Genomic DNA, 17,761 nt, shown 5'->3' on the forward strand with positions numbered 1-17,761 from the left:
GACCTCGTGATCCGCCCGTCTCGGCCTCCCAAAGTGCTGGGATTACAGGCTTGAGCCACCGCACCCGGCTTCTCTAGTTCTTTTAATTGTGATGTTAGTGTGTAGATTTTAGATCTTTCCCACTTTCTCCTATGGGCATTCAGTGCTATAAATTTCCCTCTACACACTGCTTTAGCTGTGTCCCAGATATTCTGGTACATTGTGTCTTTGTTCTCATTGGTTTCAAAGAACTTATTTATTTCTGCCTTAATTTTGTTTTTACTCAGCAGTCATTCAGGAGCACATTGTTCAGTTTCCATGTAGTTGTGCAGTTTTGAGTGAGTTTCTTAATCCTGAGTTCTAATTTGATTGCACTGTGGTCTGAGAGACTGTTTGTTATGATTTCTGTTATTTTGCATTTGCTGAGGAGTTTGTTACTTCCAATTATGTGGTTGATTTTAGAATAAGTGCAATGTGGAACTGAGAAGAATGTATATTCTGTTGATTTGGGGTGCAGTGTTCTGTAGATGTCTATTAGGTCCATTTGGTCCAGAGCTGAGTTCAAGTCCTGAATATCCTTGTTAATTTTCTGTCTCATTGATCTGTCTAATATTGACAGTGGGATGTTAAAGTCTTCCACTATTATTGTGTGGGAGTCTAGGTCTCTTGTAGAACTCTAAGAACTTTCTTTATGAATCTGCATACTCCTGTATTGGTCACATATATATTTAGGATAGTTAGCTCTTATTGTGTTGATCCTGTCACCATTATGTAATGCCCTTCTTTGTCTCTTTTGATCTTTGTTGGTTTAAAGTCTGTTTTATCAGAGACTAGGATTGCAACCCCTGCTGTTTTTTTGTTTGTTTGTTTGTTTGTTTGTTTGCTTTCCATTTGGTTGGTAAATATTCCTCCATCCCTTTATTTTGAGCTTATGTGTGTCTTTGCACATGAGATGAGTCTCCGGAATACAGCACACCAGTGGGCCTTGACTCTTTATCCAATTTACCAGCCTGTGTCTTTTAATTGGGGAATTTGACCCATTTATATTTAAGGCTAATATTGTTATGTGTCAATTTGATCCTGTCATTATGATGCTAGCTCATTATTTTGCCTGTTGATGCAGTGTCTTCAGTGTTGATGGTCTTCAGAATTTGGTATGTTTTCGCAGTGGCTGGTATCAGTCTTTCCTTTCCATTATTTAATGCTTCCCTCAGGAGCTCTTGTAAGGCAGACCTGATGGTGACAAAATCTCTCAAGATTTGCTTGTCTGTAAAGGATGTTATTTCTCCTTTGCTTATGAACCTTAGTTTGACTGGATATGTAATTCTGGGTTGAAAATTCTTTTCTTTAAGAATGTTGAGTATTGGCCCTCACTCTCTTCTGGCTTGTAGGGTTTCTGCAGAAAGAATGACTGTTAGTCTGAAGGGCTTCCCTTTGTGGGAAACCCAACCTTTCTCTCTGGCTGCCCTTAACATGTTTTCCGTCATTTCAACCTTGGTGAATCTGACGATTATGTGTCTTGGGGTTGCTCTTCTTAAGGAGTACTTTGTCGTGTTCTCTGTATTTCCTAAATTTAAATGTTGGCCTGTCTTGCTAGGTTGGGGAAGTTCTCCTGGTTAATATCCTGAGGAGTGTTTTCCAACTTGTTTCCATTCTCCCCATCACTTTAAGGTACACCAATCAAACATAGGTTTAGTCTTTTCACATAGTCCCATATTTCCTGGAGGCTTTGTTTGTTCCTTTTCATTTTTTTCTCTAATCTGGTCTCCATGCTTTATTTTATTAAGTTGATCTTCAATCTCTGATATCCTTTCTTCCAGTTGATCGATTTGGCTATTGATACTTGTGTATGTTTCATGAAGCTCTCATGCTGTTTTTTTTCAGCTCCATCAGGTCATTTATATTCTTCTCTGAACTGGTTATTTTAGTTAGCAATTCCACTAACCTTTTTTCAAGGTTCTTAGTTTCCTTGCATTGGGTTAGAACATGATCCTTTAACTCAGAGGAGTTTGTCATTACCCACCTTCTGAAGCCTACTTCTGCCAATTCATCAAACTCATTCTCTGTCCAGTTTTGTTCCCTTGCTGGCAAGGAGTTGTGATCCTTTGGAGGAGAAGCAGCGTTCTGGTTTTTCGAATTTTCAGCTTTCTTGCACTGGCTTTTCCTCATCTTCATGGATTTGTCTACCTTTGGTCTTTGATGTTGGTGATCTTCAGATGCAGTTTTTGTGTGGGCGTCCTTTTTGTTAATGTTGATGCTATTCCTTTCTGTTTGGTTAGTTTTCCTTCTAACAGTCAGGCTCTGCTGCAGGTCTGCTGGAGTTTGCTGGGGTCCACTCCAGACCCTGTTTACCTGGGTATCACCAGCGGCGGCTGCAGAACAGCAGAGATTGCTGCCTGTTTCTTTCTCTGGAAGGTTTTTCCCAGAGGGGCACCTGCCAGATGCCAGCCAGAGTTCTCCTGTATGAGGTGTCTGTTAACCTCTGCTGGGAGGTATCTCCCAGTCAGAAGGCACCAGGTTCAGGGACCCAGTTGAAGAGGCAGTCTTTCCCTTAGCAGAGCTTGAGCACCGCGCTGGGAGATCCACTGCTCTCTTCAGAGTCACAGGCAGGAACATTTAAATCTGCTGAAGCTGCGCCCACAGCTGCCCCTTCCCCCAAGTGCTGTGTCACAGGGAGATGGGAGTTTTATCTATAAGACCCTGCCTGGGGCTGCTGCCTTTCTTTCAGAGATGCCCTGCCCAGAGAGGAGGAATCTAGAGAGCACAAATTAAATTTAAGTGAAGGTGACAATATTAACTTTGGACAATGTAGGCTTCAAGATAAAAAGCATAAAATAGAATAAAAGAGAGTTATTTTATATTGATAAAAGTTTCATAAGAGATATATCAGTCATGAACCTTTATGAGTCAAATAATATAACATTCAAATATATTAAGCAAAAATTGGCAGGCAGATAAAAATGAAAAAGTTGTCATAATAGATTTTAATACAATGTTCTCAGCTTTGGACAGAACATGAAGAATTTGATGACATGGAGATTTGGATTATTATAATTAAGATAATGGTAACATGGAAATTTGACTAGCATAGTGGATAAAATGTATCGTGCTGCCAACTCTGAAAGCAGATTTTCCTTGCATTTGAAGAATACATAGTTTGTCAAATGGGTGAGAGAATAATCTATAAGAAGAACCAAGTTTATTAGGAGAAGCAGAAATAATACAGATCAAATTATCTGACTACATTCCCTGAAACTGCAAATATTTTAATTAAGCTTAAAAGATTCACCAATTACTTGAAAATGTATGTGCATGTGTATCAGAGTGTCTGTATATATACACACACATACACACATATACATATGAGTACATAAACATGCAAATACATACACATATATATAATCTAAACTTTTTTTAATAGTAGGAAACTCAAAATTAAAAATATAAGTAAATATTACTGTATTTCACAATATCTAGGATTTGCTTTAGAATACTGCAAAAACAGTGGGGGCACAGGGGAATAAATATGGCAAAATGTTGATAATTGTTGAAGTCTGGTGATAGGTACCTGAGGGGTGATTAAACTATTCTGCTTACATTACATACATGTGAAATTCTTCATATATAAAATATGAATTTTCTTAAAGTATTGGATACTATAACATATGTTGCTTAAAAAGCTGTAACCTAGAGGCAAATTCATAATCCTAAATACTATCAACAAAGAAAACTTAGGAAAATCAGAAAAAAAATATAAAAAATGACAGCAGAAATCATTAAAATATTTTAAAATAAAATATACTAAAACTAATAATTGTAAGAACTAGTTTTACAAAATTATTGGAGCAAACATTCAAGAAACTCAATCAAGAAAAATGCAAGTATCTAAAACTTAAATAAGTAATGATAATAATATGAAAGAACATTTAACATGAAAAAGGAAAGAAACTATAAAGCATTAATAATTAATAAAAAAGGAAACCATAATAATCTAGAGGGAAATCTATATGAATATTTAACTTATTTCATGGTAGATTAGTACCGCCTAAGCATTAAAGCAATGGATGAAATTAAAAAGTAGAAAGCATGATGGATATATTTAAAGATAAAATTTATAATGATACATGAAAATGATCAAAACAAAATTAATATTCAGATGACAAATACATGGACCTGAATCAGGACAAATATAATAAATATGGAGAGAAAAGAGATTCAAGAAACACATTACAATATGCCAAAATGGGAAAAACAGTTGATTTTTATTTGAATGTTGTAGGATAATGATGCCACAACTAGGACAGAAAACCCAGGCTTATACAGGAAAGATGATTTCAAGATTCATCTACATGCCCAGCTGCCAGGTCACTGGATTCATAAGTCTGAAGATCAGGTAAGAATTTAGGAGCTAGTAAAATGGGATGGGAATCAGCACAGGGGTAATAATTGTTGGCATGAAAGTCAGAAAAAGCATTCAGAAAGAGAGAACAGAACAAGAAGAGTAGAGGGTAGAAGTTTAAAACTAGATAAAGCTATCTTTTAACGTCAGAACTATAGAAGTGGAGTACATAAAAGAAACCAAGAATGAGAAGTGAAAGAGGAACAATGAAAAAGGAGGAAAGAATATCAGGGAAAATAAGGGAGTTGAAGAGCAAATAGAAGATAAGGAAATTGACTAAAAAGAGATTAACATTTGAGGGTTCCAGATGTCAAGAGCATGTTTAATCTCAGACTCAGTACATACTGGAACTGGTTGCATACATTTACTTCAGCACTGGTCTGGGGCCAAAGATGAATGATAGTCTTGTACTGGGCATTGAAATCAGAATATTGGGACAACCAGAAATTCTGTCATTGTGGATTACCAGAATAGTGATTTACCATTAAATTACCAGTCTGAAGACCCAGTGACTTTATACAGCCTTGGTAGAGATTTATCAGCTTCTACCCACCTTCTGTGGTTGAGGGTTGGTTAAACAGGGAACAGGGCTCATTTGTAAGACAATGAATGATAAAATGGCCTGCAAGTTGCATAGGTGTCCAGCGAAATCATAATGCCATCTCTTGACAATGGTAGAACCAAAGGATCATCACTTACACCCAAGGGACTGTATTCTGTCCATTCAGATGCCTGTTTGCCTAAATCCAAGTATCTTTCCAAAAAAAAGTAGTTCACTGCACAAAGGTAGGTCCAGTCAAAAGAGCAATCATCACAGAAAATTATTTCAGGATATTGTCCGGCAATCATTAGGGTTTGACAAAAATAGAGCATTCTAGTAGTTAGAAATAAAGACCATGCCAGGTAAATACATGAATTAATGAGTTTCAAGTTCACTGCTTAATGAGCTGAAGAGGCATTTCAACAAATTCCAAAAGCTAAAATTAAAGTATAAAATGAAGTTTGAGAAGTTTATACTTAAGCCTAATAGAATGGATGTTGTAGTAGTTACTTTAACAAACACCTTCCTAAGACAATGATTACCCTTATAGTGCCATCTGTGAGGTATAATAAAAATAATAATAATAATAATAATAATAACAACAACAACAACAATTCATCATAATAACAGCCAAGATGTACTGAGGATTTGCTATGTCCTAGGCACTAGTCTAACAAGATGAAGAGCAAGAATTCAAACCGGGCAGTCTGACTCCAGAGCCAATGTGCTTAGCCCCAAAGCTCTACTGCCTCCCAACCATTCCTGCAATAAAGAGGATGAGACTTTGTCCTCAGATAAAACAGTTTAAACCTGATCTCTGTCACATACAAACTTCAAGGCTCTGGGGAGAATTTCTTCCTAAATTCCTGACAGCATTTGTTTATCATTTACAAGCTAGCAATAGCATCTGCCAGCAAGGTAGCAGTAAGAACTGGATGAGATTATGTTGAGTACCCGACAGACAGGCAGTCCTCCACAGAGTAACTATAAGATGAGGAGAAGGAGGATCATTCTCATCCTTCTTTGATCTTTGGTCTGGGCTGTGTTTATTTGCTACTGGTGCTGTGACATATTACCATAAACTTAGTGCCTTAAAACAACAAAAATGTACTATTTTACAGTTCTGCAGGTGAGGAGTCTGTTGCAGATCTTACTGGGCTAAAGACAAGGTAGGGCCAGAGGCCAATATTTCTTTTGGAAGTTTCTAAAGAGTACTGTTTCCTTGCCTTGACTTTTCCCAGCTTTTTTTTTTTTTTTTTTTTTTTTTTTGAGATCGAGGTCTCACTCTGTCACTCCACTGCAGTGTGGTGGTGCAGTCATAGTTCACTGCAGCTTCGAACTTCTGAATTCAATTGACCCTCCTGCCTCAGCATCCTGAGTAGCTGGGATTTCAGGCTTGAGCCCCCATACTCAGCCTTTTCCAGCTTCTTAAAGGTTGCCCACATTCCTTGTCTTAAACCAAACACCCCCCTTTTCATCTTCAAAACCAGCAATGGTAGGTTGAGTCCTTCTGACATTTTATCATCCCAACCTTCTCTTCTGTCTCTGTCTTTCACTTTTAAGGATCCTTATGGTTACTTTAGATTCACTAAGACAATTCAGTGCTAACATGCTTAGCCGGGAGACTCTACTATAATCTTTTTTCAGGTCAGCTGACTCACAACCTAATTCCATCTGCAAACCATATAACCTAACATATTCACAGGTCTGTGGGATTAGAACATAAACATCTTTGAGGAGCCATTTTTCCACCTACCACAAAGACATTTTTGAGAAAGGTTTTCTTCAGCTTCTTGATGCCTATTCTGGGCTATACTGAGTTAACTGACCTCCTACGAACACAAATACTAACAGTATATAAATGATGGGATACTCTACCACATTTTTGTGCAACCACCCTGTTTTAGTCTGTTTGGTACTGTTAGAATGTCAAAGACTCACAGACTGAGTAACTTATATACAATAGAAATTTATTTCTCGCAGTTCTGGAGGCTGAGAATACCAAGATCAAGGGGCTGGCATGTGATAAGGACTTTCTTGCTATCATCCCATAATGGAAGGGCAAAGAAGAGTAAGGGAGACCAAGAGCTCAAATTCATATCCTTAAGCCCTTTTATGATCAACATTAATCCACTCATGAAGGTGGGAACCTAAAAACCTCCCAGCAGGCCCCACCTCTTAACATGGCTGCATTGTGGATTAAGTTTCCAACACACATTTTCTGGAAACACATTCAAACCATAACACACCCCCTTTTTTTCTTTTAAGTAAATCTGCACTGGGAAGGTGACAGTTGTCCTAAGGGTTGGTGCTATTGAAAACATAAACTGTTGCAAAGGGAGTATAGATTTTCTATTGCCCTATTTCTGGTCAATACGTGAAGAAAGGAAAATTAACCAAATAAAGGTAATAAAAATATTTTCTTCTATGATACTTGCAAATCAAAGTACATTGGGAAATAGAAAGATTAGTTGTTGAATTAAGAGAAATTCACACACATTCATTTCATTTCATGCTATTTCCTCAAAACCACACTTTCGTGTATAATCTTCAATCATAATGCTAGTTCATTCATAACACGTTGTTAACTAAAAGTCACTCATGACTTTCCATTACATATGGAAAACAGCTAAACACAATTAATTCATCATCTATCCTGAATAATCTTACCCTTACATAAGGTCCTCCATCTCCAAACAAATTTTAATTACTGTGTCCCAAAGAGAAATAGACATGGGCCACACCATTTCTGCTTAGAGTTCCTACCTTAGCACCACCTGATTATCTAAATTATTCTTATTCCTCAAGACTTCATTTAAATATAATTCTACAAAACCACAATGAGACACCACCTCACACCAGTCAGAATAGCTATTATTAAAAAGTCAAAAAATAACAGATGTTGGCGAGGTTGTGGAGAAAAGGGAATACTTATACACTGCTGATGGGAATTTAAATTATTTCAGCCACTGTGGAAAGGAGCTTGGAGAGAGCTCAAAGAACTTAAAACATAAATTTTTTTTTTTTTTTTTTTTTTTTTTTTTTTGTCTTGCTTTGTGGCCAGGCTGGAGTGCAATGGTGCAATCTTGCCTCACTGCAACCTCCACCTCCTGGGTTCAAGCGATTCTCCTGCCTCAGCCTCCTGAGTAGCTGGGACTACAGGTGCATGCCACAACATCCAGCTAATGCTTTTCTATTTTTAGTAGAGACATAGTTTCACCATGTTGGCGAGGATGGTCTTGATCTTTTGACCTCGTGATCCCCTGCCTTGGCCTCCCAAGGTGCTGGCATTACAGGCATGAGCCACCATGCCCAGTCAAAACAGAACTTTCATTCAACCCAGCAATCCTACTATTGGGTATATGCCCCAAAGAAAATAAATTGTTCTATCAAAAAGACACACGCACTTGTGTATTCACTACAGCACTAATCACAACAACAAAGACATGGAATCAACTTATATGCCCATCACTGGTGGACTGGATAAAGAAAATGTGGTACATATACACTATGGAATACTATACAGCCATTAAAAGAATGTAATTATGTTGCAGCAACATGGATAAAGCTGGAGGCCATCATCCTAAGCAAAGTAACAGGAAAAGAAAATCAAATACCACATGTTCTCATTCATAAGTGGACGCTAAACATTGAGTATGCATGGACACAAAGATGGGGACAACAGACACTGAGGATTACAGGAGTGAAAAGGGTAGGAGGGAGACATGGGCTGAAAAACTACCTATTGGGTACCACGTATACTATCTGGGTGACGGGATCATTCCTACACCAAATTTTAGCAACACACAATTTATTCATGTAACAAACCTGCACATGTACCCTCTGAACCTAAAATAAAAGTCAAAATAAAATAATAAAATAAGATAGATACAATTCTATGTGTGATACTTTTCCTGATAAATCCACTCACAGTGCTCTGGAGATTCTATAACAAGGCCTGCCAGTAACTTCCTTTGTCACTTGTCATGGACAAATGTCTATGAACACGATCTTTTATTTCTTTGGTACATATACATGTGCACACCCTTTCAAAATCTTTGAAATGATAGGCTGATTCATTCACTTGTTTAGATTTGGAATATCCCACAATATTGTTTCTGCAAAATTTCAAGGCCAATTCTGATATTTGAGGGGTTTTTTTCCAACACATACTCTGAAATTATATTTCTATAAAGTATTAAAAGTATTATGCAATTTCATAGACCCAAATGAACATTTAAAATGAGATAAATTACAATAAAATAGTGCAGTACTTTCCTGCCACCAGATCGTAGGGATACTATTATACTAATAAATAAAAATGGATATGATAAACTGTTTTCAATTATGTACTATTTGGAACTATATTAAGTATTCTAATAAGAGGAGAAAATGGCAATATAAAAATGCTAATGGAGAAATGCAACAGAATAAACATTTAATGAAAGGTTCAGAGGGGAGAAATGTATTCTCATCTATTCTTTTTCTGGAAAACAAAGATTCTCAATACAAGAAGCCAATTCAAATGTAGTTTGGGGAAGAAGCAGCAGCACAGGATAAAGATAGGGAACTGCTGAGGAGGTGGGGGTTCCTGGGCAAGTCATTTAACATCTCTATGCCTCAGTTTACAGGCCAATAAAAGATAAAATATCAAACTACATGATTTCCAAGACTGACTCATTCTCAGAAGTTCCAACATAATCTGATGTAAGAAATCTGCTCGTCATCTAGGTGTATGCTTTAGTTCACGATTCATTTCAAGTGATCTTTATCTGTTTAACAAAACATCATCTTAATATATGTAAACATTATCCAAGTAAAAGATTATCTTAAATTAAGTTCATTAAAGTGAAATCATAATAAAATTTTACTCTTTACCTAAAGGAACAAAATGTAGCAATCGTTCTTGAAAATACACCACGATTTTAATTTTAAAATACATGTTGTGAGTTTATTATATTCCATTAAACATCTTTGAAATTTTCATTGTAATACCTTTGTAACAACTGTATACTACTGAATAGACCCCTGCTTTCATAAAACAACATACTCCCACATAATTTTCCCCATGTGATCTTTCTATTTGTGACACAGTTGCTGAATTAAAACATTTAGTGTCCGGGCACAGTGGCTTATGCCTGTAATCCCAGCACTTTGGGAGGCCGAGGCAGGTAGATCACCTAAGGTGAAGAGTTTGAGACCAGCCTGGCCAACATGGTGAAACTCCATCTCTACAAAAAAAAAAAAAGAAATACAAAAATACAAAAATTAGCTAGGCACAGTGGCAGGTTCCCGTTATCCCAGCTACTCAGGAGGCTGAGGCAGGAGAATCACTTGAACCAGGGAAGCAGAGGTTGCAGTAAGCTGAGATCACGCCACTGTACTCCAGCCTGGGCGACAAGAGAGAAACTCCATCTCGAAAGAAATAAAAATTTAAAAAAATAAAATACTTGGCCATGAGCATGAGTATTTTAGCTGCTTTTCCTATTTCCTCAAATAGGTTTGTCAACCACATGCTATACCAACGATTTGTCAACCACGTATTACAAATGTACTTAAAAATATTTTTTTTGTACCACAAGGTGGCATCTTCTTATTTTGGTATAAACCTCTGAATATTTACATAATTTGAATAATTCCATACACCTGAACTATTTTTTTTTTTAATTTTAAAACAACCATTTAACAGCTGTGCAAATATATGGCAATTCTGTTAGCTAATGCAAGTTGTACTTGTGGATATTTATGTTCCAGGAATATTCAGAATATTGAATCTTTAACAAAATGGTGAGCTGTTCACACTAAAAAGTCAATAAACACCGTCCTCCAAATGTTAAGCTCATAGAGATCAGTAACACAAAACATACACTGTAAAATGTATGTATTTAAATGGAAGCTTCCTTAAAAACAGCCACAAATGTGGAACAGACCAAGTCCACATCAGTTTGCTAATTACCCTTAACACCCAGATAAAATAAATAATGTACATTTATACAATGCCTACTCTGTGCCTGGTTCTGTGCTAGGCACTTTAACCTGTCTTCTCACAACATTTCATGAGAAAATCTCTCTGAATATACAAATTCTAAAGCCAAATGCGATAGTCTAAGTCTTCTGAAACTGAATAGCTATATAAATATTCTGAGGAGCTTGATAAAATGTAAAATGCTAAGCCCTATCTCCTAAAAATTTCAAGTGTAAAACAGTGCAATGCATAATGAAAACCTACAGATATTAATAAGGAATTTTGCCACACTAAAATAAACTTCAAGATAACTCTGAAAACAAAATCTCAAAAAAAGACAGCTAATCTAAAATAAATTGTCTAATATATAAAACATATTAACAAAATACTAAGCCTGCTTACTTCTGATAATTATGAAAATCATAGTTCTTAATATGGCTCACTTGAAACTTCACGTCACTGCTTCTTGTCCCATATTTAGTGATGAAAAATTGATGATGAGAGTGATGAGGATTGTTAACATGAGGGGAAAAAACAAGACTATATAGGGTAAGATTTATCTTAGTCACTGCACTTTCTTGTACCCAATAACTTACCATTTTGTAAAAACTAAATGGAAGACATTTCCTATGGGGGTACGTAAATACAGTGAAAATTACAATAAGGTCACAAACAGCACTGTGCTAGGGATGTGTGTCATAACCTTTCCAAGTCAACATAGTCACTGGTAACAAGATTTGCTCAGTGGCAGAATATGTCCATAAAATAGAGGCAGTAAAATAGAGGCAGTATCTTGTCTATGGACATATTCTGCCCTTGTACATAAATACATACTGCTACAGTTAAAATACTGTAGTCTAGTACCTTTTAATCTAGCATGATTACTGATTAAAGATGCAAGTATTGTCAACAAAGAAAAATTCTCAAGTCTTGAAAAAATTGTAGCTAATAAGATGATAGAGTTAATACTAAAAACGATTCCCAGATTCCTCATTGTCATCTTATAGGTATATTCTCTTTCATGCCCATATATATCTACACACATCCACATAAACATACACATGCATTCATATGCATGGATGCCTGAGGCAACTGCCATTACCTTTAATCCTGCTTTTAGACAGAATAATAATGGTGCAGAAACACTGTGATCTTTATTGGGTCAACCAGATATGAAGTTGTAAAGTTGCTTCTTTCTAGCATTTTTAGTCTGTTGCATGCCATCTCCCTCAGGTATAGAAGTAGATAGAAAAAACTGTAGTTCAAACAAAATCTTAAACTGACAAATAATCCCTACCTCACACCACACATCAAGTGTAATTCTAGGGCTTGCAAAAAGAAAATAAACTATAATGGCACTAGAAGGTGTTCCATCCTGGGATAGAAAAAATTTGAAATGCATGATGTCAAAAGTATAACATAACAGAAAAAATGGATGAGTTTTTTACTTCAGTTTGATAAACTTCATACATATACACATATATATGCCATATATGTATATACATATATATATAACTGTATGGCATACACACACACAACATACAATTCCCATATATAGATATAACTGTGTGTATCTATATATACATATATAGACATATATATGTATGTCATGTATAACTATAATATACATATAGTTATATATGTATTCCATATATAACTGTTGGTGTATATACATATGGCATACAGTTTTTATAATAGGAAAACAGCAAGCATCTTCATAGAAATTGTTGAGCAAAGTAGACAATTCACAAAGAACTACTAATATAAATAAACATAACTCATTTAACATAATTAGAAATCAAAGAAATTCAAATTAAAACAATAATGCAAGGTCTTTTTTATCTTTCAGATTGGAATATTTTTATTCTAACACCTAATATTGAAACGTAGGGAAGGAAACTGGCCTCTGGAATATTGATATTGGGAATGTAAATTGGTACATTTCTGGAAGGCAATTTAGCCATGCATGCAAAAGTTTAAAATGCACATATTTTTAACTAGCAAATGCACGTGTAGTAATATATTCAAAAGATACATGTAAAAAATATAATGTCCATATAAAATTAAAAACCTAATGATCCAACAAGCCCTTCAACTGGTTATACTGAAGTTATTAAATACGATTGAAAAATAAATAATTTTAATGAAGTGAGAAGGTGTACATACTCTTAAATAAATAAAGACTTAGGAAATAGAATAAACATTTTATTCTCAACTTAGGAAAAAGAAAAGACATATAAACACAAGAGGAAGACTCTAGGGATACACACTGAAACATTTAGCAGAGATCATTTGAAAGGGCTTTATTACATGTGTTTTTAGTTTGTTTTTATTTTCTAAAATTGTTTAATTAGTGTGATGGTTAATTTTATGTCTCAACTTAGCTAGGCTATGGTGCCCAGCACATGGTGCCTATGCTACTGTCACAGTGAATGGGAAATGTGTGCCCTGATCACCTGCCTGGTGCCTGACTGTGGCAACCCTACCATTCTGACAGTGCTGCCCCTCATATGCAGGTAAAAGCTGGCTGTCATCTGTGGGCTCCATAAGCAAATGAAGTTTCAAACATTTTAAACTCATAAGAAGCCAGTCTAGATGTTGCTGGGAAGGAAATTTTTAGTTGTGATTAACATTTATTAACATCTATAATTGGCACATGTTAAGGAAGGCAGATTTCCCTCTATAATGTGGGTGGGCCTCATCCAAGCAGTTGAAAGTCTCAAAGGAAAGAATGTCATTCTTTCTGTTTCAAGACTGCAGCATATAGACTCTGCCTGAGTTTCCAGTCAGCTCGTCCTGCCCTGCAGACTTTGGACTCAATACTACATCAATTCCTGCCTGAGTTTCTAGGCTGCCAATCTATCCTACAAATTTCAGAATTGCCAGCTTCCACAATTGTGAGAGCCAATTCCTTAAAATAAATCTCTCTCTAGATACACACACACACACACACACACACACACCCCTTTTGGTTGTGGAGAATGCTAATGCAATGACCATCTACTAATTTCGGCATAAAAAAATGACTAGAAAGATCTTTAAAAATTAAAGAATAAATTGAGAATGAGAAAAAATATCAAATTTTCCTGGAGATAAAGCAACACGATTGAGAAAAAAGATCCTGTTTCTCTACTTATTATTTAAGGGTCACTGACTAGTATGCACAAGGTGGAAAAAAATGTGAAAAAAAATTTTATATAAGCTCCACATAATCACATCTCTGCTATCTCTATTATGTGGGATGATGAAATTTGTCACTTGTTTGCTATTTACAGGTAAATTTTTAATAATTTATACCATGTAACCATTTGCTGATAAGATAAACTGCAGTCCTGAAGGTATTTCACTTGGAAAATAAGAAACATTTTCCATTTTGTTGCCTTTTCATATTAATATCTGCTAGTCTATCATGCTAATTAATAAATGTAGCAGGCAGAGTAAGTCTCAGTTTTTTTTCTAATTTTGTTTAATTTATCAAATGGAAAATAATCTAGCAAAGAGTCATTAATTTAATTTCTTCTGAGAGGGAATCATTACTAGATATGTTAAATTTTCAACAATGCAGCTTCAAAACAGCTGTAGCCATGGAAGATTTTTATAGTTTTAATTGAACATCTGTGCATTTTAATTGATTAATTTGAAGAAAATACAGGAAAAGAAGAAAGAACAGTAGGTAAAATGAATGTAACAAACCACTCTTTTGTTTTTCTCTGCTTCTTACTTAATTTTTCAGTATAAACAAAACATGAGATTATCAAACAACATTAAATCATTCCCAAGACTATAAATACACTCATATTAATCTAGCAGAGTAGGCAAGTATTTTATGACAGGATTGTTTCCAATCAAAAACATATACAAGGATACATATGCGAACATATATAGTATTTATTCAGGTTCCTGCCTCTACGGAAAATCTTAAAGCAATTCACTTAGGACAACATCCCAAATAGTGTAAAAACACTCCAATGCCCCAACCACCACAGCTGCTACCATTATGCACATAAGGGTGCATAAAGCTAAAGATATTTCTATAATTTTTGCAATACCGAACAGGCCATTCTTCCCATTTTGTTTTCTCTTTTAAATATATCACTTGCTTATCAACTCACACTTCCTTAATGCCTCACCAATTTCATCATCAATACTTAACTGTCACAGGCATGGCCGTAGCCCTGGATTTCTCATTTTTTCTCAGTATTTAGAAAGAATGTAGCTCCAGAACAATATATTAGCTATAAAAGAACTATGAAAACCTGTCGAGAAACAGCAGTAAAATAGCCACAAAATTCCCTTAGACACACTGAGTTATATGAAACACTGGGGAGAGTTTGCTCTTGGTTATCATTGCTATTTAACTGGCCAACACATTCTGTTCTTAAGTAAGATCAGATATTTTTGTCAACACCATTTGAAAACCAAGGGAAAGGATAGATGCATTTCTCCATTCTGTCAAGAAATGAAACAAAAGTAAATGTCTCTTTTAGTTAAGTGACAAGTGCAAATAATTCTGCATAACCCTGAATAAAAACAATCATCATGGCAATAAGAGTTAATGATGTGTTTACATTAATTCAGAATTAGTCAAATTTAAACTTTTGGTAAGATGTTAGTGTTGTTTTTTCTGTGCTAGAAGAATGTGCAGAGGGAAATATGCTATTTTAGAGTCTGATTTGTTATCTACGCACTTTTAAAACCACAAGAGCAGCCATGTGGGGCAGCACAGTGTTTAACTTTATAGCAGTTGCTCATTTAATGTTTGTAAGTTCTTTGAGAGCTTTCCATTTAGAAGGTAAATGTGCTAATTACAGATTAGTCTTACACCTTTACTAAGGAAGATAATAAATAACAAATATCTGGCAACATGTATATAAGTATTGATTCTCTATTTAAATGAATATAATGTAAGAGTATTTAGTTTACAATAGTTTACCACTCCCTAACCTGCAAGCAAGTTATTTCCTCTGTCAAGCGGGCCTGCCTGCCATGGTTATACCTACGCAAAGTTCCTCCATCCTGGATAACACCCTTCACATTTCCAGGATTATTATAATTTAAATGTCTTCACCATTTCTTACCCCAAATGTATAAGATATTCAAATTAGCAAGCTATGTATTTCAAATTCATACTATTGTACAGAATATGTAGGTAGGTGTACTTTAAAGATAATTTTTATGTGTGATGAGAAAAGAAATATTCACCAGACTTTCCTTTACAGTGAGTACAATCTTGGTTGAAAGTAAATCTTTCATAAAATTGGGATAGACTAGAGACAGGGATTACAGTAAATAGGAATGGAAGTTTTCCAAATGACACTTGCCTCAACCTCAAGCGAATGAGGTGAATTTTAGAGAGCAGAAAAAAAAAAAAATTGGTGAAAGACCCCATAGACAGCATAATGACCTTCTCCTCCGTTACTCCTTACCCCTCCCACAACACGTACGTGCTTGCACACACGCATACACACACACACACACACACACACGTACACAAATTACAAACTTATTAACCGCTTGATGTAGGTAGATTTTTTTTTTTTTAGTGTGAAAACTAGTAAAGCATTGGGTATTAGATCCCAACTGTCCTGTGCCGCATGAGACATCCAACTTACATTCAGGAGCGTGAAGATTCAGAGCAAGTGAGACAAAGAAACATACCACAAGCAGAAGAAGATTGCTAACTATTCCCACACACGCAACTGGTCTCCAAGAGTCAAGAGGGCTTACATCACTGGGTTACACAGCTATGAGACAAACACCAAATTCCAGATTTGAATAATACTTGGCAGAAATATTATAGAGGGGATTTAACCTTCAAAAAGAGGGTTAGTCTTTAAGACTCTTTCCAAACGGGAAAACCTATATTTCTATGATTATGTCTGCAGTTGAGAGAAATGACTAGCAAACTAGAAAATTAGCCTTTTAATTATACTTCAGTTCTATGAACAAATTGCTAAGTAAATCCAGATGTTTACATCAAGGCTTATTTTATACAAAGGTACTCCATTATTTTGCCTTCCGGTTCCTGAACAAAATCTTATAAGACGTAAACATTTTCCATTCTTCATAGGTGTGACTATTAGGATTTCAGCTATGACACATGGCACATAGTATAATTAAAAAATACATCTTATTTAGCTCTAGAATGGAAGCAAAGACATCCAAGATCCCAAGACAATTTTGGCAATCAGAATATCTAGCTCACAGTTTTAGGTCCAGAAAGCTATAATACAGTGAGTCCAAATATTTACATAAACAATGTCTACTTTTATTTCACTTTTCCCAGAAGTTCCATGTTTATTTTGTATGAAATGTGGATTTTTAACACGAAAATTTATGGACTGGACAATGGAACAGAAACAGAATGTGGTACAAATAAATGTTTAGTAATACAATAAAACAACAATTACAAATTTGGGGATGATTATTAAACAAAATATTGAGAAAATTGGCGAAATATTGAGAAAGAAATTACATTAAATTCTCACCATTATGAATAATGGGAATAGTTGAAATTCCCTCATCAGTATTTGGCACAAGGATGTCTCATTTGTCTCAGATACCATGAAGAGGCAGAGTTTCTGATCATCATATAACCATTGTTATCACACCAAGATAATACGATTTTAGTGAAACACAAAGAGATATGATGCTAGTTAGCATGCACAGCATTTTTGTTTATTTATAGGAAATAATGTGGATTAGGAAGTTTTTAATTTAGAAACTGTGTCTCACTCTGTTGCCCAGGCAGGGATACAGTGGCACAGTCTTGCTCACTGTATTCTCAAACTCCTGGGCTCGAGCAGTCCTCTTACCTCAGCCTCCTGAGTAGCCAGGAATAGAGGTACATGCCACCATACCTGACTAATTAAAAAAA

This window comes from Rhinopithecus bieti, unplaced genomic scaffold (genome assembly GCF_001698545.2).
Source record: "Rhinopithecus bieti isolate Rb0 unplaced genomic scaffold, ASM169854v2 scaffold_30775, whole genome shotgun sequence".
NCBI lineage: Eukaryota > Metazoa > Chordata > Mammalia > Primates > Cercopithecidae > Rhinopithecus > Rhinopithecus bieti.